The sequence below is a fragment of the Aquarana catesbeiana genome, linkage group LG01 (assembly GCF_042186555.1).
Source record: "Aquarana catesbeiana isolate 2022-GZ linkage group LG01, ASM4218655v1, whole genome shotgun sequence".
NCBI lineage: Eukaryota > Metazoa > Chordata > Amphibia > Anura > Ranidae > Aquarana > Aquarana catesbeiana.
Window position 1 is genome coordinate 136,522,623 of NC_133324.1, and position 26,309 is coordinate 136,548,931.

The window sequence follows — 26,309 nt, forward strand, 5'->3', positions numbered from 1 at the left end:
GCAGAGAACTGGTCTGGGGAGGCTATCTTTATCTATAAGACTCCTCTCACACTGGGGCCGCCCCTACGTTAGCGATAAAGCGCAGCTCCTTAAAGCGCTTTTCGGCTGCTAGCGGGACGCTTTTAACCCCTGCTAGAGACCAGAGGAGGGGTTAAAAATGCCCGTGTTGCAGCGCTTCCGAAGCACTTCTCAGGCGCTTCCGAAGCGCTGCCCCTTCATTGCAATGGGCAGGGCGTTTTGGGAGTGCTGTATACAGTACTTCCAAACCGCCCCAAAGATACTGCTTGCAGGACTTTTCCTAATGTTCCGCAAGCGCACCTCCCGGGTGTGAAAGCACTCAGACTTTCACACTCTGGCAGCATGGGAGGCAGTTTTCAGGCACTATTTCTAGTGCTAAGATACCTGAAAATAATAATAATAATAATAATTTATCTATTACTGTACACGGTGCTCAGCACTGCTATCTTGCTTAGAGGGGAAACACTCACCACGTGGTTTGCAGAGCATTGTTCTAGAACTCCCAGGCAGCGGGCAGACAGAGGAAGCCTGCGTCCCTTAGCCAATACAGCTTGTCAGGGGGCTGGGGCTTTAACAGATAGCTGGAGCCCCGAGGAACGCAGAAGTTCAGGTGGGTAAACATCCCTCCCTCAGATTTTCATTCTGTTTTTGTTGACGAAAAATTTAATTGATTTTCGTTTAGTTTTCGCCACTGAAAACATGCCGCTGACGAAAACTATGACAAAAAATATTTTTGTCAACGAAATTAACACTGGAGTAGTGTAGCAAAAGAGAACTGTGCAGGGCTGACACCATTCAGTCCACAAAAATGTGGGTTTTCAGCTCACAAATTAGGAGCATTTCTGAAAGATCGACATTTGTTTTTCTGTACATTCAGGGTCTTTATGGCCGGGTTCACACATATGCAAATTGAAATGCGTGTTTCCTCACATCCACTTCGCATGACAGAAGAGTGTACCCGGTTCACACAGCTCGGGGGCGGCAGCGGTCCACATTTAACCGCTTCCCGACCGCCTCACGCAGATATACTGCGGCAGAAGGGCACGTATAGGCAGATTAATGTACCTGTACGTTGCCGTTCAAGAGGCGGCTTGCGAGTGCACGCGCGCACGCCAGGAGCTCCGTGACCATGATCGCGCGTCCTGCGGACCCAATGTCCGCGGGGATACCTGCGATCATCTCACGGTGAGGAAGAACGGGGAGATGCTAATGTAAACAAGCATCTCCCCATTCTGCCTAGTGACACTGTAACTGATCACCGCTCCCAATTACAGGGGTGATCAGTGATGCATCACACACAGCCCCTCCCCCCCACAGTTAGAATCACTCCCTAGGACACACTTAACCCCTACAGCTCCACCTAGTGGTTAACCCCTTTACTGCCAGTCACATTTACACAGTAATCAATGCATTTTTAATTGCACCGATCGCTGTATAAATGTGAATGGTCCCAAAATCGCGCCAAAAGTGTCCGATGTGTCCGCCATAATGTCGCAGTCACGATAAAAATCGCTGATTGCCGCCATTACTAGTAAAAAAAAATTATTAATAAAAATGCCTTAAAACTAGCCCCTTTTTTGTAGACTATTTTGTAGACGCTATAACTTTTGCGCAAACCAATCAATAAATGCTTATTGCAATTTTTTTTACCAAAAATATGTAGAAGAATACGTATCGGCCTAAACTGAGGAAAACAAATTTTTTTTTTAATATATTTTTAGGGGATATTTATTATAGCAAAAAGTAAAAAATAATGCGTTTTTTTTTAAATTGTTGTTATTTTTTTGTTTATAGCGCAAAAAATAAAAACCGCAGAGGTGATCAAATACCACCAAAAGAAAGCTCTATTTGTGGGAAAAAAAGGACGTCAATTTTGATTGGGTACAACATCGCATGACCGCGCAATTGTCAGTTAAATCGACGCAGTGCCAAAGTGCAAAAAGTGCTCTGGTTAGGAAGGGGGTAAATCCTTCCGGGGCTGAAGTGGTTAAAAAGGGTCCTGTGTGTCTTTGGTTTCGATTCAGGTGTAAATTCAGGCAAAAATTCTGACCTGATTCGCACCTGAATTGGTGAACAGGGATTCATCGGACCCCATGCTGTGAGCCACGGCCGCCGCATATGTGAACCCAGCCTAAAGGTATAAAGCATATGGAAATGGGCATGTATTGCAAAGATGTACAGAATTTTTTTCAAAAATTTGCTCTGAAATACTTTAAAATGTAATGCTTGTGTGAAATGAACTGTCACTGAGAGTATTCTTGACATGAAGTTAGCCAGTTAAAAGGGCTTTACTGGGAGAGCCATCACTATGCTGCCAAATGAATTATGCAAGTCATATGTAAGTCGTCTAGAGTAATAAGGAGCCTGGTGGAGTCAGATTAGGGTTCTATTGAAAATGATGGGATTATATGTCCAGAATGTCTGTTGAAGTGCTTGTTATCACATATCATAGGTCACTGCAAAAGGTCGTTGGTCAAGTCAAGGCAGATATCTCATTGTCCATTGTTCTTGTTGAGATTTCTGGCAATGTTTGGATAGACGGAGTCTGTCAGTTGAATTAGAAATGTTTGGTCACCAGACTTTCCAGTCTGTTCACCATCTGAGCAGACATCTTTATTGGTGGGGGAGACAGTCTATACACCTGCAGTTTGTAGGCATATCCATTTAAAAATGACCTAATTGGCTAATTAAAGAACACTGACTCTGCCAACATACTGTCATATTAGTACTGGCAAAAATCTTTTAGTTGGGTCTTGGCACAATAGCCTCTCATTGCACATTCTTGACCCTGTCTTGTGGCACATAGAAAAAGCTAATGGATTCCCTTCATTTGCATAGATTTCCTCTCACTTCCTGTTCGGCTATGGGACAGGAAGTGTGTAGTGTCAGTGGGAGTAATAGTGGCCTATTGTTGGAGGCCATGGAAGGAACAGTACCCCATTTGTTGGTTTCAGTAGGAGAAATAGTTCAACATCATTGGTGTCAGTGGGAGGAACACTTCCCAATCATTGGTGTCATTGGGAGGAATAGTGGCCCATTGTTGATGTTAGCAGGAGAACTAGTGCCCCATCGTTAGTGTCAGTGGGTGGAAAAATGCCCCATCATTGGTGTCAGTGGGAGTAACAGTGGCCCATCACTGGCCTAACTGGAAGGAATTTGGTATCAGTGGGAGGAATAATTGTTGTCAGTGGGAGGAACAGTGAGAGGAACAGTTCCCCATCATTGGTGTAAGTGGAAGGAATAGTGACTAGGGGTGCAACGGATCAAAAAACTCATGGTTCGGATCGTTCCTCGGATCAGGAGTCATGGATCGGATCATTTTCGGATCAACAAAAAAAGAAAATTAATTGAATTTACAAAAACCTGTGAAAATTCCACCACCATATTGTCCCCACTGTAATATACACAATCTCCCCACTGTAATATCCAAAATTTCCGTCCTCACTGTAATATCCACGTCATCTCCCCCACTGTAATATCCACGTCATCTCCCCCACTGTAATGACATCTCCCCCACTGTAATATCCACATCTCCCCCACTAATATCCACATCTCCCCCACTGTAATATCCACAATCTCCCCACTGTAATATCCAAAATCTCCGTCTCCACTGTAATATCCACGTCATCTCCCCCACTGTAATATCCACGTCATCTCCCCCACTGTAATGACATCTCCCCCACTGTAATATCCACATCTCCCCCACTAATATCCACATCTCCCCCCACTGTAATATCCACATCTCCCCCACTAATATCCAAATCTCCCCACATCTCCCCCCACTGTAATATCCACATCTCCCCTACGATTGGAGCTTGCTTGCTTGCAGTTGATGACGTCAGCGTGCCGCTCACCTAGGCTCACCTAGGCCGCCGCCAGGTGTACCAGGATGGCCGCCGCTCCGGAGCTAGGCCGAAGCCGCGGCCTTTCCTAAGGCTGAGGCAGCGGAGGGCTCCGCGGATTGCGTGTGTGCTGATCTGAACAGGCTGAACCATCCGGATCACGGATCGGTGACGAACCGTTGCACCCCTAATAGTGACCCATTGTTGGTGTCAATAGGAGAACTAGTGTTCAATTGTTAGTGTCAGTGGGAAGAATAGTGATCCACCGTTGGTATCAGTGGGTGTAAAAGTGCCCCATCGTTGGTGTCAGAGGGCGGAATAGTGGTTCATCATTGGCATCACTGGGAATAATAGTACCCCTTTTTTATATCAGTGGGAGGAATAGAGAACCATCATTGGTGTCCATGGGAGGAATAGTGGTCAATCGTTGGCATCAGTGGGAGGAACAGCAGCTATTTGTTGTTGAGCATGGAGAGGGAAGAGAAGCCTGGCAGCCAGGCACAGCATTGGATCGATACAGGAGTCAGGTAAGTGTTATGGGGGAAGGGGGTGCAGGGTAAGTGTCAAAACATTTTTTTACCTCAATGCAGGGAATGCATTAAAGTAAAAAACATTTTAGAATTAGAGCCACTTTAAAGAGTAACTCCACTCTTGTTGATTTACATTCCCCTCTGGGTGATCAGTGTACATTACAAGGATTTTAACAAACTTTGTTGCAAATTCCTACCTTTTGTTATTCTGAATAGAAATAGCTGCTTGTTTGTCTGTGTCCATGGGCATCTGTATGGCATCTGTATGGGAGTGGTTTTATAATAGATTAATAATCAGCTGCTGCAACTGCAGGGCTCTAATGAGGAAAGTGGCGGGGCCTGCATCCCTTTAGACAAGATTTCCTATTGGGTTTATCTCATCAAAAATGACATTTTTGTTGCAGAGGATGCCTAAAATCTGACTTCTGACAAGCAGGAAATTAAGTTTTTGGGGGTATTCTGTACATGCACACTGGGCAGAAAAAGTGCTGCTTACAGGCTATTGGCATTAATTTTTGTAGCCTATAAACGCACCTCTGTTAGCCTATATGCTCACATAGGCGTTTATAAGCATTTTAGAAGAGGAGCTTTTTCAGACTGAAAAAACTCATCGCTAGCACGTTCAGGAGAGGAGCGTTTAGGAAAAAAAGCGAACATTAATTTTAGACGTGGTAATGAATTCTAATTATTATTCTGTCAAATAGAATCTGTGTACACGAAACGCACAAACATGTGTGCAAAATGCGGCTTCTATGCGGCTTCTACTTCGTTTTTTAAGCAGCTTTTCACTTGTGGATTCGCCTCTCATACTCAAGTAAGCCTCCGAAAGTCCCCACAGCAAGCACTTTTATGCTATCCAGTGGAGGAGGCCCTGTGACACTAGGAGATTGATTGCCTACATATTTGTGGCCGCAAAAATCTTCATAGCCAGATCTTGGAGGACATCCACAATTCTCTTCAAATTGGTAAAGGCCAAATTAACATGAATTATGATTAAAGGGTTTGTTAACCCATATATTTATATATATATATGCCAGCCACTCTATTAGAGGCTGGCATAGCACACCGTGTCAGTAGTTTTACAAAACAAGTGTTGTAAATACCTAATTTGAGCTGTCTTCAGGCCGGTCACATGACTCACGACCGCTTTCCAGCTCTGATGGATGTCTTCTGAGGGAGGGGCCATGATCTCCCCCTGACGTTGTCTCCTCCGCTGAAGCCATGTATCGGAGCTGTAAAGTGGCCACGAGTCACATAACCGGCCTGATATTTCATGTTTATGGGCCAGTTCACACAACAAAAACGCACTCCAGATCCGTTCCGGATGCGTTTCTGCATGAGCATTTTTAATCGCGTCTTTGATGCGCTTCCGGAAGCATTCCAGGTGCTTTTTTTCTTCTTTTTTTTTTTCACTATACTAGTGTCCAGTGTGTTTTTGATGCGTTCCAGTGCATTTTTGATGTGTTTTACTGCGTTCCAGTACAGTCCAGTACAGGAAAAATGCAGCATGTTCTACTTTTTTTTCTGGAACTGAAAAGTCCTGGAACTGACTGCACTGGCGTGAACTATTCCATTGGAAACCATATAACCTACTTTCCATGCGTTTTTGAAGCAGAACAAAAATGGAATGGACTGCATGTGGTGTGAAATGGCCCTTAAGGTTAAGAAAAAAGAGGGGGAAAAATGCACTGGACTGCATCAAAAACGCACCAAAAACACAGTGGAACACACATGTTCTTATTTAAAGTTAAGAAAAAAGAGGGGAAAAAATGCACAAAAACGCACCAAAACCGCACTGGAACGCATTGAAAACGTGTCAAAAATGCGCATACAGAAAAGCATCTGGAATGCATCCAGACTGCATTTCTATGGTGTGAACTGGCCCGATGTGTATTTTCTTTGGCATCAGCTGCATGTAATTATTAGGACAGGCTTCCTAATGGTGACAGCTGTGAGCCATTCCTGTAGAATAAGCATCAGGTGGGCTGCTTATAGTTTATAGCAGAGCTACAGTTGTTCCTGAACTTCCTTCCCCACTTGTTGTCCCTTTAGCTCTCTCTCTCTGTTTATATATATATACTGTATATATATATATATATATATACGGTATATATATATATATATATATATATATATATATATACACACTCACCGGCCACTTTATTAGGTACACCTGTTCCATTGCTTGGTAACACAAATTTCTAATCAGCCAATCACATGGCATCTAGAAGTGGTGAAGATGACTTTCTGAAGTTCAAACTGAGCATCAGAATGGGGAAGAAAGGGGATTTAGGTGACTTTGAACGTGGCATGGTTGTTGGAGCCAGACAGGCTGGTCTGAGTATTTCAAAAACTGCTGATCTACTGGGATTTTCACGCACAACCATCTCTAAGGTTTACAGAGAATGGTCCAAAAATGAGAAAATATCCAGTGAGCGGCAGTTGATGTCAGAGGTCAGAGGAGAATGGGCAGAATGGTTTGAGATGATAGAAAGGCAAGAGTAACTCAAATAGCCACTCACTACAACCAAGGTATGCAGAATATCATCTTTGAATGCACATCATATCGAATCTTGAAGCAGATGGGCTACAGAAGCAGAAGACCACTCTGGGTGCCACTCCTGAACAGGAAACTGAGGCTACAATGCGCACAGGCTCACCAAAATTGGACAATAGAAGATTGGAAAAACGTTGCCTGGTCTGATGAGTCTCGATTCAGCTGCGACATTCAGATGGTAAGGTCAGAATTTGGAGTAAATATGAAAGCATGGATCCATCCTGCCTTGTATCAATGGTTCAGGCTGGTGGTGTAATGGTGCGGGGGATATTTTTTGGGCCCCTTAGTACCAATTGAGCAGCGTTTAAACTCCACAGCCTACCTGAGTATTGTTGCTGACCATGTCCATCCCTTTATGACTACAGTGTACCCGTCTTCTGATGGCTACTTCCAGCAGGTTAATGTGCCATGTTACAAAGATCAAATCATCTCACCACTGGTTCCTTGAACATGACAATGAGGTCACTGTACTCCAATGGCCTCCACAGTTACCAGATCTCAATCCAATAGAGCACCCTTGGGATGTGGTGGGACGGGAAATTTGCATCATGGATGTCCAGCTAACAAATCTACAGCAACTGCGTGATGCTGTCATATGGACCAAAATCCCTGAGGAATGTTTCCAACACCTTGTAGAATCTATTCCATGAAGAATTAAGGCAGTTCTGAAGGCAAAAGGGGGTCCAACCTGATACTAGCAAGGTGTACCTAATAAATATCTGTATGTAAACTTCATATATATACAGAGTTTCCCAAAAGTCTCCATGCAGCACATAGGAAAAATGAATGATACTTTATATATATAGAGAATATTTTGTAAAATGTTGTAATTAATATTTTGTAAATAAAGGTACATAATTTCTCATTTTCCCTATGCATAGCGACTTTTGGGTCCAGGAAAGGGCACTGTCCGGGGGTCAAGGGGGCCCTTCATGGTTTCTTGCATCAGGGCCCTGAAGGTTCTAGTTACGCCACTGATCAGCAGCCATGATTACCCTGGTCAGCACACAGAGGGGTACACAGGAACAGGCAGGATAAACCAGGCTTTTTACAGCACAGAGAGGGACAGATCAGACAGCACAAGCACTATGCTGTCTAATCTGCTATAAGGGAACAGGATCTCTCTTTTTTTTTTTTTTTTAGGATTACAACCTCTTTAACCACTTCCCGCCCGCCCTATAGCAGATTGACGTCCGGGAAGTGGTTGTGTTATCCTGACTGGACGTCATATGACGTCCAGCAGGATAACATGCCGCAGCGCGCCCCCGGGGGCGCGCATCGCGGCGATCGGTGGAGCGGTGTGTCAGTCTGACACACCGCTACACTGATCTTGGTAAAAAGCCTCCGGCGGAGGCTCTTTACCACGTGATCAGCCGTGTCCAATCACGGCTGATCACGCTGTCAATAGGAAGAGCCGTTGATCGGCTCTTCCTCACTCGCGTCTGACAGACGCAAGTAGAGGAGAGCCGATCGGCGGCTCTCCTGGCAGGGGGGGTCTGCGCTGATTGTTTATCAGCGCAGCCTCCCCTCAGATCACCCCACTGGACTACCAGGGATGCCACTAGGACCACCAGGGAAGGGGCAACGTGGATGGCCAGGTATGTACCCCATGGCCATCCACATGTGCCCAATCTGTGCCAATCAGTGCCCACAAATGGGCACTGATTGGCACTATTATGTCCATGATATGCCCAGATCTGCCCAGCAATGCTCTATCAGTGCCACCTGTCATTGCCCATCTGTGCCATCTGTCATTGCCCATCTGTGCCACCTGTCATTGCCCATCAGTGCCACCTGTCAGTGCCCATCAGTGCCCATCAGTGCCCACCTATCAGTGCCCATCAGTGCCACACATCAGTGCCACACATACGTACCCATCAGTACCACCCATATATACCAATCAATGCCACCTACGAGTGCCCATCAGTGCCGCCTATGTGTGCCCATCGGTGCCACCTATGAGTGCCCATCAGTGCCGCATACCAGTGCCACCTATCAGTGCCCATCAGTGCCACCTATCAGTGTCCATCAGTGCCGCCTATCAGTGCCCATCATCAGTGCCCGTTAGTGCCACCTCATCAGTGCCACCTCATTGGTGCCACCTCATCGGTGCCCATCAGTGCCGCCGTATCAGTGCCCATCTGTGCTGCCGTATCAGTGCCCATTATTGAAGGAGAAAGCGTACTTATTTACAAAAAAATTTAACAGAAACACAGAAAAACTTGTTTTTTTTCGAAATTTTCGGTCTTTTTTTATTTGTTGCGCAAAAAATAAAAACCGCAGAGGTGATCAAATACCACCAAAAGAAAGCTCTATTTGTGGGAACAAAATGATAAAAAATTTGTTTGGGTACAGTGTAGCATGACCGCGCAATTGTCATTCAAATTGCAACAGAGCTGAAAGGTGAAAATTGGGCTGGGCGGGAAGGTGTCTAAGTGCCTGGTATTGAAGTGGTTAAATAAAATACTCGTTTTCACATTTTTCCATCCTTTCATTTCCTGCATTTCAGTGCTGGTGATCTCCCCCCCTCTCTTGTTGTCCCATTCTTGCCTGAAATAGGATTCTAACTGCTCAACCGTCCTTGGTCTTCTTTGTCATATTTTTCGTTTCAAGATGCACCAAATATCTTCAATTGGTGAAAGGTCTGGACTGCAGGCAGGCCAGTTAAGCACCCAGATTCTTCTACTACAAAGGCACGCTGTTGTCATAGATGCAGCATGTGGTTTAGCATCGTCCTGCTGAAATATGCAAGGCCTTCCCTCAAAAAGACATCATCTAGATGGGAGCATGTGCTGATCTAAATCCTGGATATATCTTTCAGCACTGATGATACCTTTCCAGATGTGTAAGCTGCCCATTCCATGCGCACTAATGCACCCCCATACCATCAGAGATGCAGAATTTTGAACTCAGTGCTGATAACAAGTTGGAAGGTCCCTCTCCTTTTTAATCCCTAGAACACGATGCCCATGGTTACCAAAAAGAATGTCAAATTTCGATTTGTCTGACCACAGGACAGTTTTCCACTTTGCAACAGACCATTTTAAATGAACTTTGGCCCAGAGAAGGTGGCAGCGTTTCTGGATCATGTTCAGATATGACTTATTATTTCCATCATAGAGCTTTAAAGTGGTTGTAAACTAGGGGTGCAAAGGATCGTCATCGATCCGTGATCAGATCCGCAGAGGTTGATCCGATCCGCGGAGGTTGATCCGTACGGGACACCTCTGTGGACTTGGCCATAGGAAAGGCCGCGGCTTTGGCCTAGCTCCGGAGCGGCGGCCATCTTGGTACACCCGGCGGCCGTTTAGCACGTCGAATGACGGAGCGATCACTTGTAACAAACCGGCGTCATGTCATGACGCCGGTTCCTCTCTCTCTCCCCTCTGTGTACTGATCTGTACAGTGGAGGGGAGAGATCGGATGGCAGCAGTGCTAATACTCTGCAATGCCCTGCCAATACTCTGCAATGCCCTGCCACAATACCCTGCTGCAATGCCCTGCCAATACCCTGTTGCAATGCCCTGCTGCAATGCCCTGCCAATACCCTGCCAATACCCTGCCAATACTCTGCCAATACTCTGCCAATACTCTGCCAATAGGGAGATTGTGGATATTACTGTGGGGGAGATCTTTTTTTTTGTTGATCCGAAAATGATCCGAACCGTGACTCCTGATCCGAGGAACGATCCGAACCGTGAGTTTTTTGATCCGTTGCACCCCTATTGTAAACCCTTATAGACCACTTTTACTTACAGGTAAGCCTATAATAAGGCTTACAAGTAGGTACAGTTTAGGAGATATTTACCATATACGCAGTCATCAGCGCATGCGCACTGTAGAAAGGGTATCGTGGCGTTTCTATAGGGCCCGTGCCGTGACTGTCAGCTCCCATGCGCATGCACGGGAGTGAAGTCACGTGGCCAGTCACAGAGCCGGAGTCCACGACCCCGGCTCTGTGAGGGGTGAAGATAGACACGGTCACCAGCGGGGACATCGCGGGCTTCGTTTGCAGGTAAGTGCCACAAAATGGGCTAGTATGCTATGCATACTAGCCCATTATGCTTTTACATTGCAGGGGAATAAAGAGGAAGTAAAACCCTTCAGGGTTTACTTCCTCTTTAACTTGCATATATAAAATAATCCACAGCGCTCAAAAAGGTCAAATATATTAATCATGCAGCAGCTAATTTAACACTCCAATCCTTCAGTGTATTCACCATGAAAACAAACAAGTCAAACAAGTCCTTTACTGAAACTTAAATACTCGTGCTAAGTGACACAGACTAATAATAATACAAAACTGCAGCAGCTGTCCACAGAGTGCTAAAACCCCAAATTATAAGTATACATATATACAGTGCTTACAGAAATACGTGTGCTCATATAAAGTGCTTAAGTGCTCATGAAATATATTACTAAAGTGCTACATAAAAAAATTCTATTTATATATGAATGTGTTATATCTCAAATATTGTGCAAAGTGTTGCAATCAAAATAAAGTACTTTAGTGCTCCAATGATAATTCCAGGTGCTGTGTGCCACGCTCCCCTCTTGTGACTCACCAGAAATGATGGACCCTCAGCTTTGCAGTCTGTGGGTTATATACGCTTGTGATCTATTGATCTGGTGAGATGGGATGAATTCCTCAGAAACTCTCCATGTAAACAGGGGTCTTGGGGATGGTCAGAAAAAATGAATTAAACAGGCTCCCAAAAATAGAAAGAGAAGCTAATAGTGAAGTACTGCAGGGTCACATAATAAGTGCATAGCGCCATGGGGGGCGAAACACGTTGACGCATTTCCGGCTATTTTGAGCCACTGACATCACTTCCGCCCTCCGTGGAACGCACGCCAAGCAGCGGCGAACCCAGAAGAGTTGTTCTCTTTACTTATGCCTGTTTTTTACATAGTCTAGTAAGTGGCGCTTGTTATGCGCTTATTATGTGACCCTGCAGTACTTCACTATTAGCTTCTCTTTCTATTTTTGGGAGCCTGTTGGATTCATTTTTTCTGACCATCCCCAAGACCCCTGTTTATTTGGAGAGTTACTGATCATCCCATCTCACCAGATCAATAGATCACAAGCGTATATATGACCTACGCAGGGGTCTCAAACTGGTGGCCCTCCAGCTGCTGCGGAACTACAAGTCCCATCATGCCTTTGCCTGAAGGAGTCATGCTTGTAACTTTCAGCCTTGCAAGGCCTCATGGGACTTGTAGTTTCTCAACAGCTGGAGGGCCGCCAGATTGAGACTCCTGACCTACAGACTGCAAAGCTGAGGGTCCATCATTTCTGGTGAGTGGGGTCACAAGAGGGGAGCGTAGCACACATCACCTGGAATTATCATTGCAGCACTAAAGCACTTTATTTTTATTGGAGCAATTTGCACAATATTTGAGATAAAAAAAAAAATTCTATTTATATATGAATGTGTTATATGTAGCACTTTAGTAATATATTTCATGAGCACTTAAGCCCTTAATATGAGCACATGTATTTCTGCAAGTGCTGTATATATGTATACTTATAAACAAGTCCTTTAACCACTTGCCGACCAGCCGCCATAGTTACACTGCGGCAGGTTGGCTCTATTGCGCGAATCGCCGTAGGTGTAAGTCGCTTTGTGCAATAGAACAGTGGGCGCACACACCGTGCCGAGCCGATACACGTGGCTGGCGGCCGCGATGTACGTCTGCCACCTGCGATCGCTCCACAGAGAGCCAGAACGGGGATCTGTCAATGTAAACAAACAGATCCCCGTTCTGTCAGGGGAGTACAGAGTGATCGTCTGTTCCTAGTGAGTAGGAACAGCGATCTCTCTCTACTCCCTGTCAGTTCACCCACAGTTAGGAACACCTCCCAGGGAACACATTTAACCCATTGATCGCCCCTTAGTGTTAACCCCTTCCCTGCCAGTGTCATTTATATAGTAATCAGTGCAATTTTATAGCACTGATCACTGTATACATGTCCCTGGTCTCAAAAAAGTGTCCGATTTGTCCGCCGCAATGTCGCAATCCCGCTAAAAATCTCTGATCACCGTCATTACTAGTAAAAAAAAAATAATAATAATAAAAATGCCATAAAACTATCCCCTATTTTGTAGACACTATAACTTTTGACCAAACCAATCAATATACACTTATTGCGATATATTTTTACCAAAAATATGTAGAAGAATACATATTGGCCTAAACTGATGGAGAAATTTGTTTTTTTTTATTTTTTTGGATATTTATTATAACAAAAAGTAAAAAATATTGTTTTTTTTTTCAAACTTGTCGGTCTTTTTTGTTTATAGCGCAAAAAATAAAAACCGCAGAGGTGATCAAATACCAGCAAAAGAAAGCTCTATTTGTGGGGAAAAAAGGATGTCAATTTTGTTTGGGTACAATGTCGCACGACTGCGCAATTGTCACTTAAAACGACACAGTGCTGAATCGCAAAAAGTGCTCTGGTTATTAAGGAAGAGCTCCGGCGTGTTCGCACACTTCACGTGCAGAGCCCGCCAGGAAGTTGGCACGGCACTGCGCTAATCACGGGCAGTGAGACATTTTCTGATGTGCGGCTGCAGAGATCGGGAAATGTCTCACTGCCTGTGATTAGCACAGCGCCGTGCTGATTTCCTGGCAGGCTCTGCACGTGACGTGTGCGAATACGCCCAAGCCCATCCTTACTGGTCATTAAGGGCTCATTTACACTTGCTTCAGCTTCAACACACATTAACGGCTAGTTTACACTTGCTTCAAAACACGGCTTTGGACACGCTTTGTTAAAGCTCTCTGAATGCTAGTCAAAGCTCCTGTCACTAAATGGTTAGCTTACAGTCCTCTTTACACCTTGCTTTTGCTTTGCTTTGCTTTGGATTCGCTTCAAAAATTATACCCCATGTAGCTTTAGTGGTGCTTCAAAGTGTCTTTAAAGCCTCCATAGAAGTCTATGGCAAAGCTCGCTTGAAGCCCCACCAAACCTCATCAAAGCCTCACCAAATCCCCAAAGCCTCACCGAGCAAAAGCAAGACGTAAACAGGACTGTAAGCTAACCATTTTATTTAGTGACAGGGGCTTTGACTGGTGTTCAGAGAGCTTTAACAAAGCGTGTCCGAAGCCTTGATTTGAAGCAAGTGTAAGCTAGCCCTAAACGGGTAAATCCTTCCAGGGCTGAATTGGTTAAGTAGCGCCAGCACTTCTTTATAGAGGTACAGTGGTACTCTCACAAATTGGAGTACCTACCTTACAGCATAAAACACAGTGTGATTGACTGTCAACAGATAAGGATACTTACATGAAAATAAGTTATTTAGCCACAGTAGACCACGTTTTGCAATAGTGATATTAAAGCAGAACTAAACCCATTGATTTAACAGTTTCAAAATACAGTTATACTCTCGGCACGTGGTGGACAGCACAGTGGCTAAGCACTTCTGCCTAGCAGCACTAGGGGCGTTGGTTCGAATCCCAACAATTCCATTACCTCCCTGGAGTTTGCATGTCCTTCCTGTGTCTCCGTGGGTTTCCTCCCCAACTCCAAAGACATGCTTTTAGGTAAATTGGCCCTAGTAAGTGTATGAAGGAATGGGAGTTCGAGACCTTAGCCTGTAAGCCCCTTCAGAGCGAATGTGAGGTTAATGTGTAATGCACGTAAAGCGCTGCATAATGTGACAGCACTATATGAGTATCTGTAATAATAAAATAAAACTGTTTAGCCACAGTAGACCACCTTTTCCAATAGTGATATTAAAGCGGAATAAACCCATTGGTTTAGCAGTTTCAAAATACAGTTACACTCCTGGCATGTGCTAAGAATGTAACTGTCACATTGGTTTGGTGGTGTCATAACTGATCACATGTGCAGCACCATGGCAGTTGAAGATCAGAGGCCAAGATGGCAGCTTTCCTTTCAGCATTACAGTTTGTCCCCAGGTCAGAGCATTTCGTATACAGTAAATCAGTATGTCATCACAATGTGTACACTCTACAACCGCAGTCCACATACAGTCATCTACGAATCGAAATCAGTCAGTGCTAGTGATACATATATTTTATTCTTCATGTTTTGAGTTGCATAGAAGAACTTGGAATATGGCTCCTCTTGGTCTGACACTGAAATAAAGCGGAATAATAATGGACGTTGCACATTACACAGCACTCGCATAAATGATCATTTCATTAGTTGGCTTATTTCATTCCAGACCTAGAAAATCTAGTTGATTTTGCCTAGGGAAAAAATTCTAACGACTCTGCATTGATGTATTTGACACCTGTATGCAGCTTGTGGCAGAAAAGGAATGAAGCTAAGTGACAGGAGCCCTGGGAAATAGACCTTTAATTATTACCTGTTCATTTTTCACCCCTCCCATAGAAAACTATTATATCACACATATCTTAACAAGTAATGGGTTGATTACTTGGCAAATTCAAAATAGGGTAAATAACGGGTAGGTATGTTTTGTTTTTGTTTTACAGTTTAAAGCTGAAATCTGGGCAGATCAAAGGTGCAAGTACACCAAAGTTTTCAGGAGCAAGGGAGCTTTAGCACATAACTCCTAGTGTTTTACACCGCGGTGTGGTGTGTACAGCTGCTCATAGAAGTGCATGGCTGTAGGTGTTTGTACTCGTGCTATCCTGCATCAGCATTTACCCTCCCATACATGTATGGCGGATTTTCCAGAACTCAAAAAAATATATAAAAAGACACCATTTATTGCAGCTTTTCATTCGAGTGTATATCAAGCCAAATTTGTTTTTCGATTCGAATAGAGTAGGAAAGTATTAGAACATCTGTTGGGTTTTACTGCTATCCAATGCATATGTTATTTGCTATTAGGCCCCATGCACACAGGGTTTTTAGGCCTGCTGCATGGGGCTCTGGCAGTTAGGTGATGTCTGAGGGCACAGGCAGCTTGTGAATGACAAATCTCAGGAGTCGCATTTGAGATGCCATTAATTTGAATGACACCTAAAATCGCGGTATGGGTCTGCCGCGATAAATTGCGCTGCAATCATGGAAAACCGCATTGCGGGAAGCATGTCACCCAAAAGTAGCTCCTGAATTTTTTTCGGGTGATATGCTTCCCGTGCGACAATCGCGGCAGACCTGCACTGCGATTTTAGATGTCCTTCAAATGAGTGGCATCTCAAATACGAGTCCCGTGATTTGTCATTCACACATAGATGCTTTCAAATTGCGGGCATAATCGTGGCAAATCTGCCTGTGATTCAAAACGCTGAAGTGTGAATGCAGCCTAAATGTTAGTACCTCTAGGTGCCCCATCCAGCCCTATCACGCCACAGCTTCTGTCAGGCTCTCAGAGAGCCCCATGTAATGGGGCTGAACACCCAGTGTGCATGGGACCTTATGATTTTTATTTTCAGCCTTGGGACTGTTATTTTCAGCTTCCATTGGCTGTAGATGACTATGCTTCTAGGATCTGGAAAAAGATTTGAGCTGTCCAGTTCATTTTCCACCTCATGTCTGAAAATAAATTGAAGAATTTGGTTGCTAAAGGCAGTTAAACTGCCCTGCTCTGCAGCATCCAATCAGTTTCTTGCTTTTGTTTTCTTACCTCATTGGAAACATGATATAGCTGTATATAGATATATATAGATATAACACAGGTAATGCCAGTTGCAGACACTTTAAAATGAGACTTTAAAGTGACACTAAAGTCTTGTTTTTTTTCTGTTAAAAATAACTAACATGTTATACTTACCTGCTCTGTGCAGTGGTTTTGCACAGAGCAGCCCCAATTCTCCTCTTCGCGGGTCCCTCTTCAGTGCTTCTGGCCCCTACCTCCTGTTGAGTGCCCCCACAGCAAGCAGCTTGCTTGGGGGGCACCTGAGCCAAGCCACGCCGCAGCTCCCTGTGTCCATTCAGACACGGATCCGCAGCCTGATCCCATCCCCTTTCTGTCCTCATTGGCTCACTGACTTTGCTTGACAGCAGCGGGAGCCAGTGGTGCTACGCTGCTGTCTCAGCCAATGAGGAGGGGAGTCCCGGACAGCCGAGTCTCTCATGCAACATCACTGGATCTAGAGGGACCTCAGGTAAGTATTAGGGGGGCTGAGGGGGGCTGCTGCGCACAGAAGGATTTTTATCTTAATGCATAGAATGTTAAAGGGGGGCACAACCCTTTGGGCACACCTTCATGGGAGTGTGGCTGCTATCCCCCTCTATTATTTTGCAGTAGGTGCATGGCCCTTTAAGAATTCCGGTGGTATCCCAGGTGGGCTATAAAAGCCAATGGCAACACCTGGTATTATTATGGGATGCTGGCCCAAAGGTATATAAGGCAGCTGGATCTGGTTCTCTTTGGACCTTCAAGCAAAAGGAGGTGCCACCTGCCCACCCATCGCGGTACTTTATGTGGTGTTTCTGCCACCCTGGATCTGGGGGGGGGGGTGTTGTTATATACATATATATATATATATATATATTCATGCTCGAGTTCTGATAACTGGGCAATGAAGTGGAATCTGTATTGTCTTATTTTATTTTAATTTAAATCTGCTTGAAATAAATTTGTGTTATTTTGGTAAACCAATAAAATACCACGGCCATTTCATGCAAATTTCTTGTGTTTAGTGTTTTCCTTTATTATTAGTATTGTTGGTTTGTTTGTATGGTGGGGGGTTTGCGGGCTACAACCCCATGCATTAAGATAAAAAAAACCTTCTGCCTTTACAGGAGGAAAATGTTCCTCCTGTAGACTTTTCTATGATCTGGCTTCAGTGAAATATGCTCTCAGAGAATTCTGCCAGTAATGTAGGTCAGGGGATGCCTGTTGACTTGATACGGATAAACAGGATTATGCTATTTGCCATCAGATTAAGTCCAGAAATGTTGACAGCACACAAGTTGTAGAAGTACGATACTGGCATAGTGTACATATTTTATCATAGTGTTTAAAATGCAGTAAAAAGGAAATCACAATTACAGTTTATCTATATGTAACTTGCTTAGTGACTTTTATTACATTGGATAACGTGAAAGTTGCAGTGTGAAACATGTCACATTAAAACACGATTACCATGATGGTCCTAACACTACCTTAAAGTAGTGACATTTAGTTGGCTAAGGCACTGTGAATAATAAAGACTTGTCATTTTTTTTTAAATAAAATGCTAATTTCAATTTATTCCATCTTCATCCTTTTTTGCATCTCAGCGCTGCTGATCTCCTGTAGCCTTTTTGCATTTGGAATTGCCTAATTACTGTTTGTGCTAGCCCAGCTCCTCTGTACCTCCCCTCTTCTCCATACATCGCTTTTTATGTAGCGGTTGGGGGAGGAGCGAAGGATAGTATTATAGTTCAGTGGTTCTTCTCAACCACTTGACCATGGCCTGCTGCCGAGCTGCAATCTTCAATCTACTGGGCCTCCAGCTAGCTGCAGATCTTCTAACCTCCCATGAGGCTTTCCAGCTTCCATAGTCTCCCCCAACCTCCCATAGTGGCAAGCAGTACCCCTTAATCCCCCACAGTACCTCCAGACCCTTGAGAGCCCTCACCCCAACAGTGCCTTCCAACATCCCAAAGGCCCCTTTCACACTGGGGCAGGACGTGCATCGGCGGTAAAGTCCCGCTATTTTTAGCGGCGCTTTACCTTCGTTTTAGGGGCAGTATTCGGCCCTAGCGGGGCGTTTTTACCCCCGCTAGCGGCTGAGAAAGGGTTAAAAACCACCGCAAAGCGCCTCTGCAATGGCGCTTTGCAGGCGGTGTAGCCACGGTGCCCCATTGATTTCAGTGGGCAGGAGCAGTATACAAACCGCTCCTTCACTGGTCCAAAGATGCTGCTAGCAGGACTTTTTTTCCCATCCTGCTAGCACCGCTCCAGTGTGAAAGCCATCTGGGATTTCACATTGGAGACAAAGCAGCGGCACATTCAGGGCACTTTGCAGGCGTCCCAGTGTGAAAGGGGTCAAAGTACCACCCAACCTCACACAGTGCCTCATAGCCGCCTGTAGTGCCATATAGTCTACTGCAAACCTTTTCACCCCATAGTGCCGCCAACCTTCAGCTGTGTCCCACAGTGCCCCCCAGCTCTTGCAGTGCTCCACTCTCCTATTGTGCCCCTGCCAAATTTCTAGCCTACTGGAGAGATCCCCAGCCCCCCCCCCATTCCCTACAGGGCCACCAAGTCCTCTGCAGAGTCCCCTAAACCCCTGCAGAACCCTCATCTCCCAATTTCAGTTTCAGTCTGAAAGACAGACACATCTCCATCCATTGTACTATATAGAAACAGAAACTAAGTGCCCATTGGGCTTTATTAGGTGTATCTACATGCATGTTCTATAAATAAATATCTGTTTTATTAAATATCCACAGATAAAATGTTTTTCTTGTACAAACAAAACATATAAAACTAAAACCTATACAGAAACCTGATTTACTAATGTATTTCACATAAGTGATCCATTACTTATATATTTATATATATTTCAAAAGGCATTTAAAAAAATCTTTATCTCTCAAACATTAATTATACAAGTTTTGCAGAGTGAACAGATGGAGAACTTGCATCGCAAGTCTCAATGGGTTTCGTGAACAATTCTTCACTTCATCAGGAGTAGATGCATATAAGGTAAAAATACCAAAGTAAAATACAAAAATTGCAACACAATAGTAAAATAATCCACAAAAAAATTAATGATATTATGCCCATCATAGTAAACAGACATACAGTTGTGCTCATAAGTTTACATACCCTGGCAGAATGTATGATTTCTTGGTAGAGCTGCACAATTGCGCTGCGTCAAGAATCTTTATCATGATCTTGACTAAAGTGTTTCACAATTCTTTCTATGCAAAGAATTCTCTCTGCTCTTCTGAAGCCACAGCCTTCAAAAGAAAGGAAGAGAAAAACTGAGCAGTCTGCCAAGAATCAAAACATTCTTTATCAGTTGAACTCAAGTATAAACATTGTAACATTTTGTCAATGGAATAGACTGTGTGTAAGGCCCCTTTCACACGATCGGACCGTTCAGGTCCGCCTGTCAGTTTTGACGGCGGACCCGAACGGGTGCTCCATGTTAGCCTATGGAGCGACGGATGTCAGCGGAGACATGTCCGCTGACATCCGACCCGGTCCGATCCGCTAAAAGCAGACGGATGGCCCTACGTCCAGGTCCGTCGCTGGCGGATCGGGTGAGATCTGATGAAAACGGACATGCTGTCCGTTTTCATCCGATCCCTCCATAGGCGGCAGCGGCGCCTGACAAGCCCCTCCCCGCTCAGTGAGCAGAGAGGGACCTGTCATCCGCCGGCTCAGCGGAGATTAATGGACTGATCCCCCGCTGAGCCGGCCGACAGAGGCGGACTCCGTGGAAGCGGAGTCCGCCTCGTGTGAAAGGGGCCTAAGTGAAAAAAGTTTAACCACTTAAACACTAAACCTTTTTCTGACATTTGTTGGTTTCAAGTTAAAGTCAACTTTTTTTGCTAGAAAATTACTTAGAACCCCCAATTATATATATATATATATATATATATATATATATATATATTTATTTATTTTTTTCAGTAGACACCCTAGAGAATAAAATGGTGGTTGTTGCAATATTTTATGTCACACTGTTTGCGCAGCGGTCTTTCAAATGCAATTTTTTTTGTATGTGAAAGATTTTACATTGTGAGAATCGTGATCTTTTTATTCTAAGCAAAAAAATCGTGATTCTCATTTTGGCCAGAATTGTGCAGCTCTATTTCTTGGCCATTTTTCAGAGAATATGAATGATAACACAAAAACTTTTTTTTCAATCATGGTTAGTGTTTGGCTGAAGCCATTTATTATCAATCAACTGTGTTTACTCTTTTTAAATCATAATGACAACAGAAACTACCTAAATGACCCTGATCAAAAGTTTACATACCCCAGTACTTAACACCATGTATTGCCCCCCTTAACATCAATGACAGCTTGAAGTCTTTTGTGGTATTTGTGGATAAGGCTCTTTATCTTCTCAGATGGTAATGCTGCCCATTCCTCTTGGCAAAAATCCTCCAGTTCCTGTAAATTCTTGGGCTGTCTTGCATGAACTACACATTTTAGATCTCCCCAGAGTGGCTCAATGATATTGAGGTCAGGAGACTAAGATGGCCACTCCAGAAACTTCACTTTACTCTGCTGTAGCCAATGACAGGTTGACTTGGCCTTTTGTTTTGGATTATTGTCATGGTGGAATGTCCAAGTACGTCCCACGCGCAGCTTCTTGGCTGATGAATGCAAATGTTCCTCCAGTATTTTTTGATAACATACTGCATTCACCTTGCCATTGATTTTGACCAAATTTCCTGTGCCTTTGTAGCTCACACATCCCCAAAACAGCGATCCACCTCCGTGTTTCACAATAGGAATGGTGTACCTTTCATCATAGGCCTTGTTGACTCCTCTCCAAATGTAGCGTTTATGGTTGTGACCAAAAAGCTCAATTTTGGTCTCATCACTCCAAATGACTTTGTGCCAGAAGGTTTGTGGCTTGTCTCTGTGCTGTTTGGCGTATTGTAAGTGGGATACTTTGAGGCATTTGCGTAGTAATGGCTTATTTCTGGCAACTCGACCATGCAGCCCATCTTTCTTCAAGTGCCTCCTTATTGTGCATCTTGAAACAGCCACATCACATGTTTTTAGAGAGTCCTGTATTTCACCTGAAGTCATTTATGGGTTTTTCTTTGCATTCCGAACAATTTTCCTGGCAGTTGTGGCTAAAGTTTTAGTTTGGCTACCTGACCGTGGTTTGGTTTCAACAGAACCCTTCATTTTCCACTTCTTGATTAGTTTGAACACTGCTGATCGGCATTCTCAATTCCTTGGATATCTTTTTATATCCCTTTCCTGTTTTATACAGTTCAAATACCTTTTCCCGCAGAGCCTTTCACAATTCTTTTGCTTTCCCCTTGACTCAGATTCCAGAAACATCAGTGCAGCACTGGATGAAAGATGCAAGGGTCTGTCAGGAGTCAAGAAACTCAATGACCTTTTATACACACACACACTAATTACAAGCAAACCGATCACAGGTGAGGATGGTTACCCTTAATAGCTATTCAAACCCCTTTGTGTCAACTTATGAGCACAACTGTAGCACACTTACAAATCACCTTCAAGAAGAAGGTAAAAGCAAGAAAACTTTTGGATGGTAACCGCTATAGAGTGTCTGTAACGGGAGATATAAAGAATGGGAAAGGGTCCAATGACCCAGCAACACAACAGGGGCACAGACAGGTAAGCCCAAACAGTGCCACTCAAACCTACAACAAATATATATAATATCCTCAAAAACATAGCCAAATTGTGAACAGCTGTATTTAATATAGACCCATTGAACCAAAGAATATACACCCAATGAAAGGGGTGATAATACTAGTGAAATTCAAAAAGATGATATGCATTATATTTAATTGAACTATATAATAAGGGTTAGTGTAATCCAAATAGACCATAGTGAGATGTTGACATACTAGCCAAATATATTAAACATAGCCTTTAAAAGCACTCAGAAGTCACCTAAAATGGTGAGCGCAATACTCAATCCTTACCACCTGTGGGGGCTTTTAAATGGTGCCTATGGAAAAATTTGAGGTACTGCAGTTTGTTGACCTTTCAGAGGTATGCAAATTTAAGACTTAAAATGCTGGGTATTGATTTACTTGGCATAACTAGATTTTATATATTTACCACAAATTGGGTAATATATTGTGGTCATATCCAAAAGAGGAAAATCAACCAGCGCAACAGTAATCCCTAAGATAAAAGCAGCTGAAATACTGAGGGTCAAAATATCAAATCCCATACAACAGAAATAAATAAAGGCAGTACAGCGCTTAAATTTAAACTAATATTAAGAACTGGAATAGTCCATAAAACTGGTGAAAAAAGTTCAAAAAAGCACAGATAAGCTTCCATTGTTGAGAGTGAAGAGATGCACAATATATGGTGACTTCCGTGACACCCTCCACCAGCGTAAGGATTGGCCCCTCACCTCATGACATGGACCCCTGAGTTAATCAGTCAGGTCTAATACAGCCTTCCCATTGCTGGGTCAGTAAGCACACATCAAAGCTTGCAGTGGAGGGGCAGTCTGGATATGGGATCCTCTTCAACTCCAATCAGTACATACATGTAATAAAATAAGCAATATCTAGTGCTCTCTGAATTTCAAACCATAAGTCTGTTTATTAAAAGTTGAATAAAACTCACAAGCGTAGCACTGTGCCCCAGTGCTAAGGATCAAAGGCAGTCATAAACACAGTGTGTCTGCGGGAATCAGCATCAGGACGCTGGTGATGTCACGAACGTATCATGTGATGTCCATACGCGTTACGTCCCATAGAGTAGGCGGGACTTCATCAGCGGTGACGTACAAACGTGCTACACCCATTAATATAACAAAAGTCAGCTGATCCGCTTAGCCAATAGTAACAAATGCAAGGTAGTCACCATAGTAACTCCCAAGCTACGGAGCGCTGACAATAACAAGCTGATTCCCCATTGAACCTGTCATAGTTTGAAAATACTTATAAACAGCAGATGAAATAGATCAAAAATAAAATTTAAAACACCGTAGCACCAGCGTTACTGCTAATTCCCTCAGACCACCATATATAATAACAAATGACTACTAAAATAACAATATAAATCTACTCAGTATAAAACAATAAAATATAAAAAACATTAACGATCAGAAATAAAAATATTAACGATCAGAAATAAAACAACATTTTGACATTAATTGTTTTATTTCTGATCGTTAATGTTTTTTATGATATTTTATTGTTTTATACTGAGTAGATTTATTTTGTTATTTTAGTAGTGTGGGTGTAGCACGTTCGTAAGTCTACTCTATGGGACGTAACGCGTACAGACATCACATGATACGTTTGTGACGTCACCCGCGTCCTGATGCTGATTCCCACAGACACGCTGTGTTCATGACTGCCTTTGATCCTTAGCACTGGGGCACAGTGCTACGCTTGTGAGTTTTATTCAACTTTTAATAAACAGACTTATGGTTTGAAATTCAGAGAGCACTAGATATTGCTTATTTTATTACATGTATGTACTGATTGGAGTTGAAGAGGATCCCATACCCAGACTGCCCCTCCACTGCAAGCTTTGATGTGTGCTTACTGACCCAGCAATGGGAAGGCTGTATTAGACCTGACTGATTAACTCAGGGGACCATGTCATGAGTTGAGGACCGATCCTTACGCTGGTGGAGGGTGTCACGGAAGTCACCATATATTGTGCATCTCTTCACTCTCTACACTGGAAGCTTATCTGTGCTTTTTTGAACTTTTTTCACTAGTTTTATGGACTATTCCAGTTCTTAATATTAGTTTAAATTTAAGCGCTGTACTGCCTTCATTTATTTCTATTGTGTTCATACGCCCTAAAATTAGCAAAGGTGTGTTTTTTTTTTTTACAGAAAATGTGGGGGCACTGAACAGGAGGAAATTCACTGCACAGAGCAGGTAAGTATAACATGTTGGTTATTATAGGAAAGAATATGAGACTTTACCATCACTTTAAAAACTGAGGGTTAATATAAATTCAAGCAACTAGGTCACCTCCCTGAGCACAGCCTGTGACTGGACATTGAATGAGCAGCAGATTACTGATAAGTCAACCCTTTGCTCTCCTCCCAACATGCTACATTTTAAAAAAATAATTATGGTGCAATCAATACATAACCGTTAACTGTTGTATTTTTATCTATTTGGAGTTCAGCTGTAAGATTACTGATCATGTATGCTTGCAATTCTCCTTTAACATCTTTACCCTACCATTCATTTAGTGTTGAAAGTTATAATGTAACCTATCTTCAGTTTCTGAGCCTAAGTGGCCATCCCATAAAAAATTTGGATCATTTATTTCATGGCGACAGGTTCTACCCCCATCTTTGTCGGATTTGTGTTCTTAGTGCCTGCACTAAGCTTGGAGGGAGTTTGCATTTCAAATTTTCAGGCAGGAGTGCGGGGCACATTTTTGTTTTATTTGGACATTCTTTTCCACTTCAATATCCGTTCTGCATGAGTGTTTTAATGAGTGCATTTGCTCAAGGCTTTATAGAGCTTGCTCACCCAGGCAGAATCACTGCTGGCTTATCAGAGCTTGTCTGGCAAGGGACACAGATGCCGTGACATACATATGAACTGACAGATCAGAGGACATGGAAAACACTCAGCCACTATAACACTGGGATTGGTAGCAGCATTTTTACTTACTAGTTGTGAGAGATATGCAGGGGGGATAATGCACACCTTCTTCTAACACTGACCAGGTTGCTGCTAATTTTTTTAACTACATAAACAGGCATATTATCAGAAAAAAAAATTAGCTGATGTATCTATTAGGCCTCATTCATTATCTATGCATACATCTGTGTGAAAGGATGACTAGGTGTTCCCTACATCCACGTTCAGGCAGTCCAATTTACAGTATTTCACAAAAGTGAGTACACGCCTCACATTTTTGTAAATATTTTATTATATCTTTTCATGTGACAACGCTGAAGAAATGACACTTTGCTACAATGTAAAGTAGTGAGTGTACAGCTTGTATAATGCCCCGTACACACGGTCGGATTTTCCGATGGACATTGTCCGATCGGAGCGTGTTGTCGGAAATTCCGACCGTGTGTGGGCGCCATCGGACATTTTCCATCGGATTTTCCGACACACAAAGTTGGACAGCAGGAGATTAAATTTTCCGACAACAAAATCCGATCGCGTCAATTCCGACCGTGTGTGGCCTGTTCCGACGCACAAAGTGCCACGCATGCTCAGAAGAAATTCCGACACGGGACAGCTCGTTCTGGTAAACTTAGCGTTCGCAATGGATACAGCACTTTCGTCACGCTGCAATGTAAAAAATGGTTTAATACAGCGCACTCTCTTCTTCTTTATAATGTGACAAGAATTAAGTCGTTTTGCTGCTCATATTCACACACACTTCTCACAAAGTTTTATTTGTGTTTTTTTAGTGGGATTCCCTCAATATATTGTTATTAGATGTCACATCTGACAGTTTTATATTTTTTATGTTTTTTTTTTTTTTGTTTTTAAGCCTTTTTTTTTCTTTAATGTTTGGATTTTTTCCAAGGCTGATCTTTGTTCAATGTTATTTTTATTTTTACTCCAGAATATTTTTGTCTGTGTTTTGTGTGTCAAGTTACCCCAACACCATTGATATCTTTTATTATTTAATCTCCAGGAGATTTTTTGTTGTTGGTGTCCCTTGTTCATTTCACATTGTATATTAGAAATGTACCCGAATCCTCACAAACAAACTGTCATTTTTTGAAGTAAAACACATAGGAGAGTATAATTCAAAACAAAACTCCTTTATTAAGGGCTCAGAACCA

The 26,309-nt window shown here is 43.2% G+C and overlaps 1 protein-coding gene across 3 annotated transcripts in view; it reads left to right on the forward strand.

The window, feature by feature from the left end:
* Positions 1 to 26,309, forward strand: part of FAM169A (family with sequence similarity 169 member A) — a 148,495-nt gene that overhangs the window by 14,266 nt on the left and 107,920 nt on the right. Inside the window, exon 1 of one of the 3 annotated variants that reach the window (XM_073624125.1) lies at positions 24,397 to 24,417. The exons of the other annotated variants lie outside the window; for them this stretch is intronic. The gene's annotated coding sequence lies outside the window, so the exon portion shown is untranslated. Of the gene's footprint in view, positions 1 to 24,396; positions 24,418 to 26,309 lie in introns of those variants that run through there. 3 annotated transcript variants of the gene reach the window in all.